A 21,461-nucleotide genomic window follows, 5' to 3' on the forward strand; every position below is an offset into this window, starting at 1 on the left:
TTTCAGTGGAGTGGTGAGCTGGGGCTGGGAAGAAACTTCTGAGCCACTGAGTCTGGGCCAGAGCTCAGAAACAACTGGGATATACAAACCAGGCATTGCCTCTGATTCTCCAGGAGTTACCTTGAAACCAGAGTGAATTGCTGTTAACAAGGGGCTTGACTTGACACAGTACATTCTTGAGGCACTGTATAGAAATTCAGCTGTCACATTTTTCTGAATTATGTTGGAAAGTAAAACAAATTGGTAGCACTGCTAACACCAACATGTGGACATTTGATTAGTGACTATAACTTTGTGGCATTTTAGAGTAATTATTGTTCTTTTGAAGAATTTTGTCTTGAATGTAGAGTACAAGCTTTAGGGTAACAGATCCTCAAGCAATAGGAAATAGGAAAAATCAGAGGGTTAATCTATGCATTCTTTCTTTTAATTAGAATTGGGAAAGCAATTTTGATAATTAGGTCCTTGTACTGAAGAGAAGTCCACATGTCCTTTTCCCTAAAGAAAAATATATTTTCCTAAAAACATCCTCAAAGTGTCTGGAAATTTGACACCTCTGGCTAGCTATTTGCTCGGTTCAATTTCTTTCACGTGGATTTTCATGATTTTTAGAGGAGTATAATTACAACCATAATACTATTTTTCATATTAGAAGTCTCTCTTGAATTCTGTTTGAAACTGCCAATAATAAGAGACATGTCCTGACAGGTCAAAAACTCTGTGATATGAACAAGTCACTTAAATACTGTGTAACAGGAATGTGTGATTTGTACAAAATACGGCTTACATATTACCTAGCACAGAATATTGGCTGCATGTTTTGTAACTGTCTCTTTTATGATACTGCCATTTTTCCCTCAGATGAAAATTAAGATACAGCCTTCAGCGACAGCAGTAGTTGAAGAAGATATTATGCAATAAAACAGCAGCCTTCACAGCTATCTTTGTCTATTTCTAATCACTTACACACAACTCATGTATGTAATCTTGATGCAAATAAATGCTTCTGGATTTGCAGCTGGCAAAATGTCAGGTATGAGAGAAACTGTTAAGACCTACAAAGAAACAAGGGGCAACAATAAAAGGACAGATGCTGTTTCATGTCACCTTCATAAAATTACCTGGATATAACTTGCTGCTTGACTAAGGGAAGCAAGGTAAAATGAATATATACTACTTCTACTAAGGAGGTGGGTAGGACACTGCCAAAAGGAAGAATTAGTCACGGAAGAGCAAAGTATACTTGGCCACGGATGGCTACAGAGTACAAGACCTCAAATGGTGCAAAGATTCTGGGGCAGTGGTTATTTTAAAAACAGAGAGGATTCAAAGCCCAAGGGTTAAAAAAAAAAAAAAAAAGGCAAGGTTGGATGACCTAAAATGCTGCTAGTCGAGACAGAAACAAGGAGCAAGATGGAAGTGGCTGTGAAGATGGCAAGAAGTGGAGACTGTGAACTGCTGCTGCTTGAGAAAAGAGAGCTGGAAATGGTGGCTGTGGTTCAGCGCTTTTGTGGTTGCTATTAACAACTTCTTGCAAAAATATTTGGCTTATTTAAAACACCCAAACTACTGGAAACCAGCTCTTCCTGAGAATCTTTCTTTAGCTCTAGGTGTAGATTTGGGCTAAGAAGTCCCTCTGATTGCTAATCACTCCCCAAACTCCCCAGCCAGCCCCGCTGGCCTCGCAGCACTGAACGCGTGCCCAGATGTGTGCAACACTCACAGATCTATCTGGCATCCAGAGGGCTATAGCCAAGCAATTAACATTTGTGGTCAACTCTTGTTGTAGATAAATGAGACAAGACTTAAAACACATGGAAATTTTCAAGTTAGGACAGTGTCCAAAATCTACAGTCTTTGGCCCAGCACAGCCTCAGGATACAGCCTTTTTTTTAAAACTAAAATATTACAAAGGTCAGAGATTATTTTTTAACCCTTTACTCTAATTGAGTATCAGAACATGAGCTGTAGATGAACAAGGGACTTTGAAATGTTTTTCTTTGCTTGTATGAACCCAGGAAACTGAAGGGTCTTGTCTCTAAATATAACTTTTATCAGAAGCTAATGAAGAAGATAAAATCCCCCTATCCTATTAATAGAATACTTTGGATTTTTCAAGAATTTCTTTATCCTCATTTACTATTGCCTCACCTTCAGGAAATGACATCTCTTTTGCCAGTCACAATTTTCTTCCATTTTCATTTAAAAATAAGATACAAGTTGGCAAGAACAGAGGGATTCTTTCCTTAAAAGACAACCGAAGATATCAAAAATATGAGAGTTTATGTATCCACAAAAATGACTGGGCATCCATCTAGCACCATCACCCTAAACAGTTTCCCAAAGTATGCTTAAATGGAAATCCAGCTTTATGGAGGATGTTGAATAGGCTCAAGATAACAAGAAAATTAAGGAAAGTATTGGTCAAAACAAAACTGAAAACAAACAAACAAACAAAAAAACCCAAAACCTGAAAAACCCCAACAACTTATCTTTATGCAATAGTTTGGATACAGTTATAGAATAAATGGCAGTAATTAGCGCATCTTATATCCAAAGCCCTGAGAACCTTAGCCTATCTATACAGCACCATGCTGCAGTAGATAGCTACTGTTATTGTTATCACAAAGTGGGGAAAACTGAGACAGTGAAGTTAATGCCAGGCAGCGGATTTGCTAAACATCTTTAACTTGGAAGGAAGAGCTCTAATAAAACCTTAAATATCATCTTTCCTGTCCTAGGCAGATCTTCACATCTCAAAGCACTTTTCAGTTCTCTAACGAGAAAGAAGTTTGTAGAACTGATTGCTTTCTGACTCCCAATCACCTTTGTGTTCACCAAGATGTTCCTACACTGTGCCCTTCTGGCTGAGCACCCCAATACCTATCTTCAGGGGAAAGAAAGATGCTGTGTAGCTAACAGGCATTTATTTTTCAGATGCTTCAGTTCCACAGATGTGAAGAAAACTCCCTGTGGTACTTGCCTCCGGAGGACTCTCTTTGCTGGGTTTAATCACGGCAGTACAGCCTCTGAATATCACTCCATATTTTTGTTGTCAGGAATTTGGCTATCAGACAACAGCTTTCTCCTAGCTGTAGATTCCTGTTTCAAATGTGGAACAGTGGCATATTAACAACACGTCAGGGTTCAAAAAAAGTAAAAGACCAAACTAACATAAAAATATGTCCAAAGCTCTTCTCCACAGAAAAATAACCCCCAAACCAAACCAAACCAACCCCCCCTACCACCATCACCAGTTATACAAAACAAAACTGACTAATCTTGACCTCTCTCCAAAGGGGAATGTTTTGTTTCTTGAATCCTTGGCTCTTGCTCTCGTATGATACTGGGACTATGACTAATAACCTCTTGCCGGAGTACTGCTGATAATTTCACCATTGAGTAGCTGTTCTAGTTCTGGATCATCATAGTATGCACTGAAGTTGCCAAGATTTTATTTTTAAAAAACAAAGAATAAGATATACGCTCATAATCCCCCAGTGTTAGAAATACATTTTTCCTCCTTCCTCTGAACTGTTATTTTTCAGATGCCTGCTAAGAAATGGTTCCTTTTTTGCTTTCTCTCTCTAAAACACTTTTCCTAATTCAAAACACATTTGAGGCTGCAGCTCTTTTTAAAGCAAATATGCCATGCATCACATTGAGTTAGGTCAGCACTGCTTATGTTAATGTTTCTCGCTTCACGCAAATGAGGCATCCACACTCCTTTTCAAAGGTAATAAAGCCAGATGAGGTGCACAGCGTTTTCCAGTTGGAATAGAAAGTGAGACTCACCCACAGGTTATGGATCTTAGAGCAGACACAAATTCTGTCTCACAGTGGAAACTAAACGTATACCTCAGCTATGGCACAGCCACATCAGCCCTACTTCCCTGCCCAAAGCAGGCAGACAAGAACAAGTTCAGTTAATTCACCACAACTTTGTTTACTGTCAGTAAGCTAAAGGAAATGAGAACAACGAAGCTCAGTCTATGCAAAGCTTGAAAATGGGAGTTAGCACGAATTACTGCAGCGCAGTGCTGTGCTGCTGCATGTCACCACTACCACTTCGAAAATTCTTCTCGCTCCTTTCTTGCTTCAAGGAAATGGCACGGGTAGTAAGGTGTGGTGTGCCCGAGTTTGGCCAGAATGAGGAATCTGTTTCTGCTGGCATTAGGTCCCTTGATACACCTCATGCCAAGCACCTGAAAATCAAGGGTCGTCTTCAGAACTGTTGGCTGGCTTTACTTCCACAGTTGCTGGGGTACCTGAACCCACTGCAGTGGTTCACATGCTTTGTCTGACCGAACGTGTCTCCTAAAGGTAGGGGTGAATACCACCAGAGCAGGGCAAGGAACGGGCAGAAAGGACAATGGACGTTATGCAGCAGGGAGCGGGAGGGAAGGATTGTAGGTGCTACAGGCACAGATGATGATGGCACCTGCCTGAGGCTTCCCTTTCGGAAACTGTGCACAGGGTGGGGGGAAATGGGGTTGCATGAAATGAAGCATCGTTAATAGTTTGCAGCATGCCTTGAGAGTTCTGTGTGGGAGATTCTATTGGATGGCAAATATCACAAATGGATGGGACAGCATGAGTAGGGAATGGCACAACAGTCTGCTTTTTACTTGAAATGTTAAAGAACAAGATCACTTCAATCGTTTTTTCAAAAAAGTTTTTTAGCCAGTTCTTTTTTTAGCATCTGCAATCTACTCATTATTTGTGATTTGATAGTTATTATATGGGCAGAAAAGAAATAAAACTTCTTTGTACCTAAAATGAGCTTACAAAATTAATAACCATACGATGACTTCTGCAGCAATCAAAAATGGTCGGGAAAAACGAGTGGGGGAGTGAAAGAGAGAGAAGCAATTATAATAACAGCGAGTTTTGAGATTCCCTGAGGGCTGCTGCTGGTAATTAAACCAACGGCAACATGAATCTCTGTTTGATGTGGTCATGAATTTGTTTTCAAAAGAAAAATCTTTAAAAAGATTCTTTCAAGAGAAATTTTTAGAGAACAAGCTCAGCATGAATAATTAGACCAGAAATACTTTGATAAATATTATTATGGAGGAGTCATTTATGGGCCATGGCATTCGCAGGTTAGAAATTCTAGTGATAAATAAGGTGGCAAGTTTGCACCCATTCTGAACACAAAAAACCGGGGCCATACGCCTGAGTTAGTTCCTCAGAAAGGAGGCTGTCTTGTATTTTCACTGTTGCATTAAGCGTTACAAACACACAGACAGAACATTGCAGTGGGAAAACGCAGCACAACGAAAGAAAACCACAAACAATCCAAAGGCACTTTTCTTTCCCAGAGGCCTGCACAAAGATCAGAGGTGAAGTTTATCAGTGATAAAAATGTCTGTGAGCTCACTCCACTCCCCTCCCTTTCTAACTTCCATTCACTTCTGCTGAAATCATACCCTTGGAAAAATCTCCTTCAGAATGCTTGAAAAATAATAAAGCTTTCGTTTTGTGGAAAAGCTAAGCATCCAGCAACACCACTGAAATCCAGAGAAGATGCAGGTGCTCTGCACCCTCCAAAGTCTAGTGCCTCGGACACCCAAAAGCTGCATTTCATTTGTTTCCTGACCACTTCAAGAAGCTGAGGCAGAAGCAATCAATCACAAGCCAGCAAATAACCAGCCAGTGAACTAGAACCTAATATATTTACCAGTGGAAACCCACGTTTAAAAGGAAAAGGAACTGCCTGTTGGCTGCCATGGCATTATTCATAAAGGCACACTAGTACGGATACCAGAAGCAAAACTCCAACAAAGGCAACCAACTGCTAATGAAGAAGGGTTTTCACTCAAATTTCATGGGTCATACAGAGTCATTACCCATGCCTGCAGGAGTTCAACAGCTCTGCCAATTGAATTTGGGGGAAATTAAGTGATTATTTTGTTCTGCGTTTTGTAGCATTGGACATTTTTCTTCCAATCCCAAGTTCTGGAGCTAACCAGTTATGCAAGAGTATCAGCTTCAATTTCCAGAGCTAGCTTTAAATCAGACTTATTGCAGGGAAAACCTTGAAAACAGGTCTTAAATGTACATCAAGGTCTCAAAAAACAGTTTTTCCTTTTTTTTTTCTTCTTTTTTTTTTCCTTAAATACAACCCTATGTCTTTAAGCCAATCTCCTAATACTTCAGGAGCTCAACTCATTTTGAAAATGGAGAGACAGATCGCTTGGCTACTGCCAGTGACAAGTGCTGCATGGGTTAACTTTCCAAATTGGTTCAACTGCAGGTTTCCCTCCGGTATTGAGTCAGTTAAAATATCAAGGCTCTTCTCCATAACATTTTAAGCTATAATGACTTCAAAAGTAAACAAACATTTCTGATAAAATAACATGTTTGAAAAATGTAATGGATGACAAAGATAACAAAAAATCCTTAGTGCTTTTCCTTGTCAATAGCTTCTTCTAGGAATATAGCCAGACCGGGCATTTATTTGGACTGGTAAACCATGACTCAAAAAGTGGATCTATTGGCAGTATAAGCAACAGCTCAGTGGTCGAAGCAAAAGGCTCACAGTCTTTCCTAGCTGATTAATCATCATGACAGGCTTGCAGATTAAATGATCTGCCCAGCTCCAGATGTTAGATGTGCATCCATCTCTTGCTATTCTTCTGGTTCATAGGCAGTAGCCTGGATTATTCATTCTTAAGATAATGATGATAATTACTGTTCAAAACAAAAAGGATTTGGGCTTTGTAATTTTATCCTATGATAGAGGAGACTTCTGCACAAGATAACACTGTACATATAGTCTAGACATGATGAAATACTGGAAAATCCTTCAGGCAGAGGTGGTGACAGTCTTGCACATAAAGTTTTGTGACGTTTCTCTTCTCTACTCCCCCCCACCAGAACTGTTATCAGTTGCACAAAGGAAGAGCATGAATTCATAGCTGCCCTCAAGCCCTGCTATTAAGGGCTGTACTAGCCCCTGTTAGATCAATAACAAAATGTACCTTCTCTGAGATGGAAGGCAGCATCTGTTCCACAGCACCCAGTAACACCCCACAGCGTTCACAGATAGGAAAGAAAGAGTAGCAGTTTGATGACAACATACAACAGCCTTCAATGACTACTAGGGATGAGAAACATCACTAATTCTCATCTAAAGTATTTCATCTTCATCACCACAGAGGCACCAACTTGGGCTCGGGCATCAGTCAGGAAGGCCCTCACTAGATGTGGCACACTGGGAAGGGAACATCAGAGAATCAATGCCCTGCTTTCTGAAGCAAGCTGCAGCCTGTTCCTCCCAGAGATCGATCATTTGTGTTCCCAGAAGCCAGACCCTGCTGCACTTGGAAGATCTGAGTATTGCCGCACAAATTGGTTTAGCTACAGGCATTTCTTTTCCCTCTGCATATTTTCTCTGAAAGAGTGAAAGAAGTTACTACAGAGTTATTTGTTTTCTTTCTTCTGCTAGTCTCTAAGTAGTATCTTTTTTTCCCATCCAACAGAGTAATCAGCTAGTCACTGGAGAATTTTGTTCACCCCTAACCCCTGAAAAAAGGTTAGTACCTACTAAGGACTTTACAGATTAAAATGCTAACATTATTCTGATTCAACTAAGATATTTTCATCCACTTTCATGAATGACTTTGTGTGATGCAGCTAACAATTTTAGCTCTGACACATCTGCTCTGAAAAGTGAAAGGAGTTTAATTCAGCCTCAAGCAGCACAGTTCCTTTCAGGTGTAAGTTGCTCTTCCTTACTTTATAGTTCCTGCACTGTTGATTTATAGTCTTTAAAAGCAATAGTCTTTTCAAATCAAGAGATAATCTTCTCAAATTATATCTAAGTTTTAAGATAGATGCTGAGCGACAATGGGAATAATAAAAATGATAAACATACCAAGTGCTTCTATTTCCATAAAGCCTCAGAAGGCTTTACAATACACACTCCTCACAACTGAGGAAATGGAAACAACAGAAGGTGAAATGACTTGCATGAAGTCCTGCAGAAGATGACAACTGAGAACCAGGAACAGCATCCACAGCGCCTGAAAACCCCACAGTAGTCATGCCAGGACATCTTTCTGCGTGGGACCAGACTGTCACAACGATGCCAGTGTCTGATGCTGCCTTTTAGAAGCTGATTTACAGAGAAGGCGGAGGGGGTCTGGTTGCACTTATTCCTCTCTGGCTCAGCCAGAACTTGCAGTGTACAGCTGCAAGTGAGAAGACCATGTGTGACCAGCTCTCTGATATGCATTATTTATATAACAGTACTACTGACTGAAAAACTCATAAATCCACGGCCTGCAGATGATGTGCAGACATACAGACACATCATCACAAATATCACTTTATCTTGATCCTTCCCCCTCACTGCAGCACAACAGAGCCACGAATACAATAGCAAAATAACCCTCTGGCTAACGAAGCCAGTTTCAGTCACAGTGGTTCAAGGCCGTTCCTCTATACGGAACGGTCGCAAGGCCTAGGAGTAAGTGTCATTTTCCAGGGAAACATTTCAACATGAGTATTTCACATAGCTCAAACTTTCTCAAGCTCATTTGCGAAGCAGTGCTGAGAGCTGCTTGACACCTCCTTTACCGAAGTGCCCTCTGCTCCCAAGCAAGCCTTTCTGTGATGAAGCCCGATGTATTTGTGAGGAAGTATATGTGAACCCAATTTTTGAGCCTTTAACTGTCTCATCACTTGGGTTCGATAATTCTGTGTGCTGTGACTCCATGTAACACAGGTTTATTTTGCAGAGTAGGCTAGGTACAACTCTTTACAACTCCTGCCCATTCTCTGTTCTGCTGTTGATCTTCTGCAGAGGCAGTAAATGAACTGCCAGTCACGGCTGAGTCTGTAGCTTTCTGTCCATAACAGCGACTACACAATACAAGAGGTCAAAATGAGGTTTCTCTCCTTATGTATTGTAACCACGGTCTATTTATAATTCTACGGTTAATTTAGGGCTTGTGTATCCATGCTGGACAAAGAAACTTTCCATGTGTAGAAAATGACACAAACTCAATCTTTGCAGACAGTTCCAGAGCCTATAACTGCTATTGTTCGTACAGTGAACACCTGTACTAATTATACACTTCACTCACTCGGGGGTCATTGCTCATGGCAAAGGTTTTAAATCAGCCACCCCAGGAGACGGACATCATTACATTGCTGGAGCTGTTGTTCTGGTGCTGCAGGGCCAGGCAAACCTGGAAATATACTCAATCTCTGAACTCTCTAAAGGTGAAAGACTGCAATACCCCACTGCTGGGCACAATAAGACAGTCTAGAAGGTCTGGATGAATAGAGGAAATAATCAGATACAATTACCGAAATGTGAAGTTTAACATTATTTTTAGATTTAAGCTATGTTCTGACTTTTATATAAACTACGTTTTTTCATCTCTCATTGTATATAGTAGTGCCTGACACAGCAAAACTTGCAAATGTGAGAAATGACAAATAATTTCATTTTATTCACTTCGTGATCCATAGATGCTATTTATGAACATAAAATTATGCCGGAACTCAAACACCAGGGTTGGCATTCATACTTTTTTCACTGATGTAGCTCCCATTTGAAGTCATCGACAGCCACTGCAGTTCTCCCCAGACAGTCCCTGCTCGCTTTTCAGTGATGCTCATCAGTGCTGGTGCTTCCCCGAGCTCAGGAAGGCAGTGTTAATTCTTGCCTGCCTTTGGCTCAGGGTCTGCACTTACACCTGTTCATCACTGCTTACCGGGCCACACCTGACATCCTTCATTACTCTTCTGCCTGTCATTTCTATTCAGAAACCTTCATGCAATATGTACAAATGAGTACACATGTGCCGTACACTGTTTGGCTTTTCAAGCTACGAATACATACAAGAATGCTGTCACCAACTTGACAGATAAGCCTGCTTCTAGGCTGCTCTTACTGCTATTTCTTGACTTTCTGCTATCCAGAAAAAAGATCTCAGGAATAACATTATACAAAACTTGAAGAATCGATTTTATATGATCTGAAAACCAGCATGTAACCGGTCAGAGGGGGCAGCAATACCTGCATTTCACATGCCTCTTCTAATTGGACAGGCAGCAATTAAAATTCACATTTCTCACGGGCAAATTGCTGAGCAGAAAGTTACTTTGGATAGGTGCTTGCTTCAATTTAATGCACTCCAAGGTTTCGTGCTTTCCTCCATATAAAAGTAACATCACTTCCGACCCAGGAGAGGGGCACTCAGTGAATGGCAGATGGCATGGGCAGGGTTCTCCATGGAGCTGTTTCAGCCTCTCTGCATCGACAGCACCATACAGCTGGGTAATTAAACAGGGAGCGGGAGACGAATTTGTTCAGGAACAACAAAGAACAGGAGCAAAGGCTCTTTGAAGCTTTCTGCATTTTCACAACTGCCTCCCGCGTGAATGCTGAAAAGGTTTTCAAGGATGCAAATAACCAAATACGCCAATTCTTTATGAGGTGCCTAGGAATTCTAACAAGATCATTTGATTCACTTTATATCAAATCATCTCCAAATTCTTAAATCCCTACTTCATCTTGCAAATTGACAAGCACAGTGTAGATTTTCACGGACATGTATATGCAAAATTTTTCTGCCATTTGCATGGCCCTTTTCAGACAGATTCATTAGGCAACATTAGAGGAAAAATCCCCTGAGCTCTGTGTATCCCATGAAACTCTCCCTCCATTGTGACTGGGGAATGAGACATGTTTTGCAACAATGTCTCCTACACAGACAATAGTCCCAATTTGCTTCTCTTTCACCCCAGAGTAAATGAGGAGTAAATTTATTGATGTCAACAGGATTAAGGTAATATAAATGGCATGAAAATGAGGATCACTGTTAGCATTTAGAAGAGGACACTCCAAAGGCTTATGCATTTGCACACAACGTATCCCCATTGTAATGGCAACCAACTTGCATTACTGAATGTGTGTTGCTTCAAGCAGACCCTCCTTCCCAGCAATGTAGTGACAGCATTTTCTTTCACTCTTTTAACAAATATCCCTGCCATGCAAAGTCTCACCATTTTTTCATTTCTCTGTTATTTAAATTTCCAAAACCTGCATAGCTTCATAGAAAACATACTGCAGGGAAAAAAAAAAAAAAAAAAAAGCCCAACCTGGCAGAATGTATTCCAAGAAACTACTTTTGGAACACAAACTGCAAGGATTTTAGCATACACTGTAAAATTAATAATAACCAAATGGTTATCTGAAGTGTAATTAAAAATATGTATGTTTGCATTGGTTTTAGATAAAACAATCCTGAGACCATGTGTAAAAGTCCTGAACTGCAGGACAATAATGAGTTTGTGAATTAGGACTGTAAATTCCCTATGCTGCGAATGTGGGAGCCATCAGGAGCACACATGATTGAGTCAGCAGTTACCAAGACACATACATACAGTACAGGCCACTTAAGTCTCAAAACTGCCATTTATCATTTCCTGAGAGAACAGTTTCTTGGCAAGTCTCCTCTAAAAACATTTTTTTTTCCAAAACAACCGACCATTCCAGCAGGCTACGAATACCACTACAACTTGGTCTATTTTTCATATCAAGTAGACTATGGGCTCTGGTTTTCGGTTAATTAAAGAAACCTTCTTTTCAGTTTTCTAAACTTTGTTTGCAGCAGGGTAGATACCATAATGAACCAGCTCTAAAATAGTACCAGTTGCAGAGTAAACCCTCCAAAGATGGACAAAAACTAGCCCTAAATACAAGCATGGCTCCAAGCTGTAAAGCCCAGCATACCTAATGGCAAACCCAGTCACGGTGCCAAACTGCTGAGTTTGGTCTCAGGTGAAAATAGCTGCCATGGGCTCCACCAGTAGCATTCAGGCAGCAGCATCTGTGATGGCTCTAGCCCCATCTGCTGCGATATTGTGGCTCCCTGCCAGTGCCTTAGGGCCCTGCCTGAGGTCAGAGCCCTGATGGGCCATGGGCTGCATGCGCACAGAGAGGCACTGCCATTGCCTTGAAAAATGCGTGAGTGAAATAGATGAGATAGAACAGGGGTGGGACAAAGCTCGTATTTTCATTCCTGTTTTATACATATGGAACCGAGATACAGAGGGATTAAATGTCTTGCCTGTGCTCACACAAAAAATATCTGGGGCAAAAGCTAGGAATTGAACCAAAGTTTTCAAGTTCAAATCAACATAATCTTCCTTCATTAACCCTGTGCTTACTAACTACAAGGCTGTACTCAAATCTATATTTGCAAGCTCAAACATTAGAGCCATGTTCTGCTTTTGGGCGCGCAGGGGCAGAACGTCTTGTATAGCAAGTATACACATTCCACAGCAATACTGACCGGTGGCTTTGCTGCCTGAAGCTTTAGAAAAATCAAACATAGGAAAAAACCTCCTATATTTTGATTTCCTGTTTCGGGAAGGAAGTCTAGATTCTGTTATTTCTCTGCAGAGTTCCCTGTGCAAACAGTCACAGAAACAACAAACTGTTGCGCTTCAAAAAAAAAAAAAAGTAAATAATCACTTAATAGATTTCTCTAAACATCTGACCTGCAGTTCACAAGTTCTCAACAAAAAAAGGAAAAAGAGCATTTATAGTATATGTTTTATTAAAGAAGGAAAGAACAACATATTATTATATTACTTTCCCTTCAGAAGACAAATATTATAACACCAACTTGTTTTATTTATTTTTACATTATTATTCACTGAGAATGTGTGATTTTAGAGGTTCTTTCTTTAGCCAAAAGGTTATTTTTTTTTAAAGAATAAATGAACCTGAAATTTCGACAACTTGCAGACAAATTGCAAGTCTTCACTCCAAAATGTGGATGTAGACAGGCACCTCAAGGAAACAAGATTAAACAAGATTAAAAACAAGATTAAAAGATAATCACAATAACGTGGGCAAATAGTGTTACCTCCTAACTTTCTTCTTGGAATGGCTAAAGCTTTTCAGCTGAAACATTCCCTAAACCTTCAGTCTGAGATATCCAAAATGGAAAACACCAGGTCAGATAGTTAAAATTATACACAACTAAAACAAAGTCTTATAATGGGAAATGTCTCATTAAGATTTAGTAAGGATCTGAAGCACTCCCAATGCCCAAGAACAAGCAGGTGAGTACACATAATAAATCCCAAAAGATGTTTACATGGGAGACAAAACATGCTTCATTACTTGGCTTCAATACCACATTTTTGGTTACCAGAAAAGAGGACCGTCATTACTTGCCTCTGTCAATAAACAGAAGTTCTGTTGCATGGGAAATTATGGCATATCACAATTTCTTTTTGACATATTTCAAGTGGAAATTCCAAACTACTTTAATTTGGAAACACGTAAATGGTTTTAGCTTCATAATGAATGTTGATAATACTGAAATATTTCATTTTAAAAAAGGAAGGAAAAACCATGCCACAATCCCAATGTGCCTAAAAGGAATAAAAGACTACAAAACAGTCTAAATGCAGCATTTCAATGTCCTGGGATTAAAATGCTTAACACAATGGAAAAGTCTAAATCAATGATCGCAAAAAAGGATTTAATGAAGATGCTGTCAGAGCAGTGTTGCTCACATGTGACAAAACAGAAGTTTCTCACGGGACTTCCATTTTTGTCCAAAATGCTATTTTTGCCAGTTCTATCTAAACTATGAGATGGGGTGTTTAGGCCTTCTTCCTTTCTGAATAAAAATCCCCCCCACGACAAAACTCGACACTGTGCAGCCTCTACTGGCCGTTCGCACGCTGCTCCCGAGATATTGACACAAGTGCCTGCTCACTTGGGAGGCACTTTGGAGCTGGCCCCCAAAGAAATGCCTGTCATTAGGGCTATCAGTTTTAAAATCATTTACAAAACTGAAGAATTTCCTGTTTCTGTAAGTGGCTCTAACCAGCTCTTTCCAGCAGAAATCCCTGGAGAGGCAAATTGTTTTTCTCTGTACAGAACTGCAACTGCTAGTGCTGCAAAACCAGGGGACTGCCAAGAACCCAAGTGCAATCCTCGGGCGACTGCAGCACATCTCGTAGCTTTGGCTTTGCCTGAGGTGAGCAGGGAGCAAGCCCTGCCCGTCAGCTCTCCACAGCAGGCTCTCCTTTGGGATCACTGTGTGAAGATACGGCAGGATGGGTGTCCTCTAAAACTGAGAGACCTTTGCCATAGACTTTAAATGGAGCAGGAGCACAGTTGAGAATAATAATAATAACTTTTTCTATCAACAACATATTTACTTTAGGATTAGCCCCAGGAGCATTAAGGCCCTGGAGATGCTTCAGTCTGAACAGTCAATTAGCGTCAATGCTAGTCTACTTTTTCAATCTTTGATAAAAAAAAAGCCTCTCCAGGTCTTCTAGTTGTGGAAATGGATAGGAAACAGAAATCCATCCAATTATCAGAGGTGAAAATTTTCCATTAAACTGCTGGGTTGTTCAGTTTTGGTGATGTAAGAAACCATCTTGATCCTATAGCCCAATTTGTTAAGCCAGTCCTGTACATATTGATCTGATTACCAGGGAAAATACAGAGGGGAAAGAAAACAGTATGAGCCGGTCATGTGGTTTTATGAGATGTGGGTCAAAAATCTTAGCCCTGATTGTCTCTTGGGGACTGTATCAAACTCTGGCTTACCAAGAGTTTACCAAGAATATCCCAGCTCAAGAGGAAATGCAGCAAGGTCTGTAGCCTGCGTGGAATAACACTCAGCTCCACAACACAACCGGCCTTGCTGATGCTGACTCACAACCACACCTGACTAGATTAACACATCAGCAGAAACACCGTGTAGAGGTAATTTAACACAGACCAGGAAGATGCTGGTGACTGCTGCAAGGGAAATGCAGGGCAGTTCTGGAAAACTCCGGGACCATTGTCCTTTGAGTGAATCTTGCTCAGGATGCTCTGCCCACTTCAAAGCAACGCTTTCAAATTTGCCTTTAAGCAGTCGGTATGGATAACAATTATTTCCTGGAAAGGAGGGCATGCCTGCTGATTCTGAGATGCTTTAACAAAACTTGTACCTTTGCTTTCTACATGAACCTCTCCCCAGGCCACCTGCCTGGCTGCTGTAGGTGCTCCTCCGCCATCCCTGGGAATCTCCCTCCTTGGCTAAAGGGGTTTATACACCATGTTCGAAATCCTGGTTTCTAGACAGGCTCTCCACTCTGTGCAATTATGACATTGTTTCTGATGTGAATGGTTCTCATTGCCACCAACCTCCTCCCTGCCTTTCCCCCCAAATAAAAAAGCCTGGTTGAAAACCAAAACAAATAGTAGATTTTTATCACATAGAATTTGTTAATAATACTTTCCCTGAAACAGTTCCCAGGCCTTTTTTAATGCTCAAATAAAGGCCCAAACATTTACGGCCAGCACTCTAAGCCAACTAATAATTTATTTGAGCCATACTGAAAAGCTCAAGAGGGATTTTGAATGAAAAATTTAGTGAATAAACTGATAGCCAAATCCTGCCTTGGAGCCCTGCCACAGTAATACAGAGGATGTACGGAGCTCTGTCAGTGACCAAGACGTATACTGAAAAATAAACAGTCAATCAGATGATCGTTAAGTCTTGTCAATCTAAAGCAGAAAAGATAATGTCTTTTAGTAAACTGTGAGCCTTAATATTTCCTGACTCTTGTGGCACACAGATGACTGGGTGTTAAACTCCTACTCCTTTAAAGGGGAAAAAAAAAAATATATATATATATATATTCAATCATTTGACAATAAGATAAGAAAAGCAAAACTCTGCTTTCAGAATTTCATGGGAAACTTACTACATGGAGAATTCCCAAAGATTTTACTGAGTGTTACAGAACACGCATGCACAAACTAAGGATTAAACCTTTTCATATTTGATCAGGAAAAAAAATCTTTTAAGTCATTTTAGAACTTTAAAATTGCCTTGAGGTAGCTAAAACAATGATTTTCAGGGCTGAGGCTGCCATGTTGCCAAGTGTAAAACAAAATATTTGTCAACTCTTAAAGCTCTGTTAAGAAGTAAAGAATTTCAGGGCATATAAAGAAACAATCTTTCCCAACTTAGTAATTTAAAATTTCTTTAAATTCACTATTTTGCAGCATCATGAACTTCAGACTATGAAAAGGTCATTCTGTAACTGAAAGGATTTTTTCCTTCTTCTTTTGTTTTGTCTCCTGTTTTTTGCCCTGTTGTGTAGCTAAAAGAAAATGAATTTGTATCAAAGAGTAATATGAAAAAAATAGTCTTTAAAATCTACTGTGCAGTAGTTTGTTTCCAATATTGCTATAGATTGGAGTTTCAAGCACCCTGTGGCTTTGACTGGACCAAGAGGACTAGTTTAGCCTTGATTTAAACCTGCTGTTTACAACACACTGTAAGCCCTGCCCATACAGCAGACTTGTAGTGAGGGCTGAGTGAAAAAAATCTCACTGCTAGCCCCCAAAGCCAGGAAAAAGTAAAACATTTTATATTTGTATATCTCTTTTTACAAACAATTTTGAGTGCAAAACTAAAGAATTCATATTCTGAGAACATGTACATTTTACTCTGACAAAGGATTTTGCTACTCTTTTATTGGCTTTCTGGCTTGCATATAATATAAAAAAGATGTGAGAAATTTCAATTTTAGAATATGAAGAGGCTGGATGTCAAAACTGTTGTGGTCTTTGCAGCTTTACTGAATTGGGCTCCTGTTGCCTTTTAAACATTCTGCCCCCTTTACCACGTTGGGGGTATTCTGTGCATGTGTGCATGCACATGGGCATATTTAATTGATTGTTTCACCTTCTGAACTACTCAGAGATCTGGAAACTACTTTCAATAAACAAACAAACAGTTGGAATCATCTCTGGAACTTATCTGGGAGTCTGAAGACTCCAGTGTTGAGCTAAATATACCAGGAAGCCTGGACTTGTATTTCAGCACTTCTGTTTCTAACTACGACCCACAATCAGAGATTAAGTTAAAAGGAAAAACAATTTATAGTTAAAAACAGTTCAAAGATAATTTAGTAAGGCTAAGGGTTTCTTGTGTCCCAGCTGTCGCCTTACTGTGTACATTTAAACCCTAACCAAGATGCAGGAGAGTAACCACATATACCACCTCGTCGGTATTTCTCAGGGTGCACTGAGTTAAGCACAAAGATAAGTCTTGGTGATGTCTGGGCTCTAGAGCACATTCCATCCGAGAGTTGCAAAACAACTTTAAGAAGAAAGATGCTGTAATAATTAGCAGTATACAGCTTGGGCTCTTGAGATTTGGTTTAGCAGGATCTTGAGTGAACTGTTTGAGAGAGAGGTCCCTGAAATATGTAAAGAATTTAACTACTAGTCCCTTGGTTTCACTTCAGCTTTTCATCCTCAGCTGCACACACTTCTCCCTGTTGCCCCAGTTTCCAAAGTGTAACATACTTCCTTGGCTCAAAATGACACTGTCGTGGACATAAATGCATTTTGTTGGCTGAGTGGTGACACCGGGCCAAGAGAAGCCTACCAGCTACATAGGTGGGAGGAAAACAGATTTACAATTGCAAACGTGGAGTTAAGCCTCCCAAACAGAAGTGAACTGGAACCAAACTTCTGAACTTTGGGAAAGTTTAAATCTGTCTTTTCTCAACTCACAGCGCTCTGACTCAATACTCATCTCGATGGCTTACTGCAGTTTGGGGAGACAGGGAATAATATTTTTATTATTCCCATTCTACAGATGGTCGAATTGAAGCCCTGCAAGGTTTATTGACTTACTCCAAGTTGCACAGCATGCTTGAATGGAAGCAGAACCCCAGCTGGCCTGATTCCCACTCCTAGGCTTTTAACCATTACACTATATTTGCTCCTTTTAACATCTAATTACTTTATTGCTCTAACCAGCACCAAATTTTATACTCACGTTAAGTTACATTACAAACCTTTGTCATGATACTGAGACAAAACGATAGTTGTTTTCTTTCCCCCCATCAATCTATGGCAGAAATTTGGTTTCTTTTGTCTATATGTAAACATGCATAGGGTCAGCGAGAATATCCAGGCAATGAGAAATTACTTCTGTCCTCATTTTCATGTTTGCAACATGAATTAAATTAGGAGCAGAAATTAGTTAGTACCTTCACCTTATTTACTGCAAAGCCAATAAAACATCACATTTTAGATGGTTGTTACTGCATACTTCTGTTAGCGTATCACCTCTCCGAGTACCAATGACTAAACAACTAACACAGCACAGTAATGTTTTCACTGTATGACTCTGTTGCTTAAGCAAATATGAAATAGTTGGATCTTGGCTGAGGTTGTTATATAACAGCAGGAACACTGGTGAAGCATCTTCCAAAAGTGAGTTATTTATCTGGCCAGGGAGCTTTCTTTTTCTTTCTTTCTGTGCACACTCGTGAACCTGACCCAACTTGTTTCCAGAAAAGAATCTGCGATTGTTGTTGCCAGACAATGACTGCAATCATTTTTCTCCAGCCATACATTGAGATTGTGGGGAGGGTCAGGGGAAAGGAAGGGAGAGAGGGAGAGAGAAAAGCTCTTTTGTTTGAAAGTGTGAAGAGCTCTGTCAAAACATGTCTCTTCAGGGTAGTTTTAAGTTGCAGAACTGATAAGAAAAAAAACAGCATAATGATTTACTTCTGCTCACCGTGCCTACCCCTCTGAGCTTTTCCTTCTGCTCCTGTTGTCCATTAGGAATGTGATAACTCTTGAAAAAAAGCACCTCCTGTACCTCAGCGTTGATCAATACATTCAGTACACGTGGACTTCCAGGTTTTATAATGTTTGACAAAACCCTTGACCCTATAATTCCCTCATCCCCGCCCCCTGCACTTCCCCAAAGGGCTTTTATCTCCACACTGAATTTTCGGGGTGTCTCAGCCTCTCTGGCAATCACTGCTGACCACGCTGTTGTGTCCAAAACTTATGGAGCTAGGGAAACTGCTGCTGGCCAGAAACTAGCACAGAGAAGTTTTAATCAAAAAAACTCTTGATGGCCCAGCAATAAAACCATGGGATCTGCTGAAGAATCTTAAGAGTCAGAGAGAGGCAGCTTGCTGCTAATTCATCTTGGTTCACCAAATTGAAGAAGTATCATACGTAGGCAAAAAGGGAGTAGGTTGCAAAGGCAGTATGTAAGAAGTGATGGAGCGTCCAAGAGGCAAAAGCTCTTTAGTGCAAAGAGAGAGGGAAAACAATCCCAACTGTTCTTTCTACACCAATTAATTAAATAAATAATATTCCTGCCAAAAGGTTGCCAGCCACCTTTAAACTGAAGCCTAACGTGTTCACACTGGATCAGCCTAGGAACGTAGCAGTTCCTGTCCATTCCTGCTTACAGATTTATTTATTTTTTTAATTAACAAAAAAACCAACAACTTCGCTTTGGAAAGAATTTTCTAGTGTGTGACTACTGTAATACATAATAAATCAGCCTCCTTAATCTTTTTATGAAAGATGAACAAAATAGATCGGTCTTGTTTGAGTTTGCTCTATAAAAAAGCTGGACCTAATCCTTTCATAACAAGCACAGGATCTGTTCATACGCTACTTTAGCCATCTTTCAGAGGAAAAAAAATGTATCTAAACTCCAAAACACTCATGCTGCTAATCTCAACACTTAAACCAGTCTGTATTCTGTTCTCATCTGGATAGGACAGCTGGTTTCCTAATGGCAGTGGAGGCCTTTTTACCATCCGAGTGCTTGTCTGAACCCAGCGCTAGGCAGCCTTCACCAAAATGTTCTTCCTTGACAAGCCTTCAACTATAAAGGAGTTTGGAGTCTTAGAGCAAGTTTCCCTGGCTTAGGTGTCAACAGAAAAGCTGATGTTCAGCTGAACTCTGGACATAGAGCTCTGAATTGAAAAGTTGTGCTAAAATACAAGGGAGAAGCTTGAATTGACTAGATTATATTTCCAGGTCAAGCCTGCCTGTACTAACTTCAAAAAGGAAAGGGAAACTGTTAGGGTTTCCCTCCCCTCTAAGGGCCCAGTTTTGCCTTCCTACCTGGTTACAAAGGGGTATCAGTAGTCTCCAGCTTTCCTCATAAGGTAGGGAGCATTTTAATAAGGGAATCTGCTTTAAGGATACTTCTCTCACCTGGTCAAATTAATCAATTACTTCTACAGATCAGCAACTTAAGGAAAATCAGGCAGGCTGAGATAGGGGCCCATGTAGATGAAAGCATCTACCACATCATTAAGAAACTTGATACATTCCTCTGCAAAGTCTCTCCCAATATTCTGGGGACGTCTGGCAACTCGTACTTTCCTTCTGAAAAGGTTTTGCTTTCATTTTCTTCAAAATAACAAGCAATTTTAACTTCCATATTTTTTTCAACGAAGAAAAAAAAAACACCCCCCCAAAAACAGAAGCATTCTCATGGCTTTAGGCAATAGCCACAAACAACTTGAGGGGATTTTTCGACATCTGATGTACACAGATCTTTTGCCACAAACACAGATGGCGATGATAACACAAACCTTTGGCACTGTAGGAGCCAATGGAATGCTTCAGTTTGTGCTACTGCTGATGCCAGCTTCCTCCTCACAACCTCCCTAATGGACACGGGAGAGGAATTATATCCTGGTCTCTTCTTGTTGACCCAATGCACAGGTTGGACAGTTTGCAGCTGACAAACATTTGTTAAGGGTAGGGAAGATTGCTTTTGTTTCCACATACAGCCCAGTGTCCTGGCTTCAGACCAGACCTCCCTCCTGCGACACCTTGTGGGTCAGTGGACTTCTCCATTACCTAGATGTGATTCAGAGGCCAGCAGAGCTCAAACAGAGAGCAATTTTTTTTACTTTTTTTTTTTTTTTTAAGTTTTGTACTACAAATTGTACAAGCTTCAAATACTGAGCTCTGCAGATGTGTCAGCACACTGCTGTTTTTACACGACATGCAATGATAAATCAGGGATCCCAAACTAGCTTCTGTCCTTCACAGAAATTTCCTGTTCTGAAAGCCCTCCTGTGCCTGATAGGTTCATCAGCTGCCAGAGAGATTTTGAATAAACTGTTCTTTATTTATGATGTGCTGTTCACTTCTCTGGACATGTGTTCTGCTTAATTTTACAGCTGTACAAATTCTTCAGTAAACAGATTCTTATTCAATCATGGCACAGGACTAGGCAGTCAGAATCTGCTGTTATTCCAGGAGCAGAGAAGTGACTGATACAATGGCAGAGCGCTGAGGCTTAGACAATGTACACTACTCCAAACAGCACTCATGTATTTCACACCAAATACTATCTTCTACATACTTGCATGTCATGAACAAGCCACTTTGTAAACCAGTGCTTGGACAGTGTACATTTTGCATTAACTAAATACAACACTGGGAAATAACATTGTAAGCTCCCTGCTCACATAGCTAACGGCTAGACTTTATGAAGGGAGTTATTCAGATAAGTAACAGCCTCCAGCTAATCTTTTCCTGAAACCATACAGAAGGTAATAACCTTGTACAAGCCTGAGCCAGCTTCCCCCTCCACTTACATCTTCAACTTTCCTGA

At 40.3% G+C, this 21,461-nt stretch overlaps 1 protein-coding gene and 1 long non-coding RNA gene across 5 annotated transcripts in view; one reads left to right on the top strand and one right to left on the bottom strand.

Annotated features, from left to right (window-relative positions):
• The window catches only part of LOC125183117 (uncharacterized), a 53,177-nt gene that overhangs the window by 29,781 nt on the left and 1,935 nt on the right, over nt 1-21,461 (top strand). The gene's annotated exons all lie outside the window — the stretch shown is intronic.
• Nucleotides 1-21,461, bottom strand: part of KCNQ1 (potassium voltage-gated channel subfamily Q member 1) — a 408,236-nt gene that overhangs the window by 8,885 nt on the left and 377,890 nt on the right. The window contains exon 17 of one of the 4 annotated variants that reach the window (XR_010831793.1): nt 2,984-3,102. The exons of the other annotated variants lie outside the window; for them this stretch is intronic. The gene's annotated coding sequence lies outside the window, so the exon portion shown is untranslated. The remainder of the gene's footprint in view (nt 1-2,983; nt 3,103-21,461) is intronic. 4 annotated transcript variants of the gene reach the window in all.

Source organism: Anser cygnoides, chromosome 5 (assembly GCF_040182565.1).
Source record: "Anser cygnoides isolate HZ-2024a breed goose chromosome 5, Taihu_goose_T2T_genome, whole genome shotgun sequence".
In the NCBI taxonomy this organism is placed as follows: domain Eukaryota; kingdom Metazoa; phylum Chordata; class Aves; order Anseriformes; family Anatidae; genus Anser; species Anser cygnoides.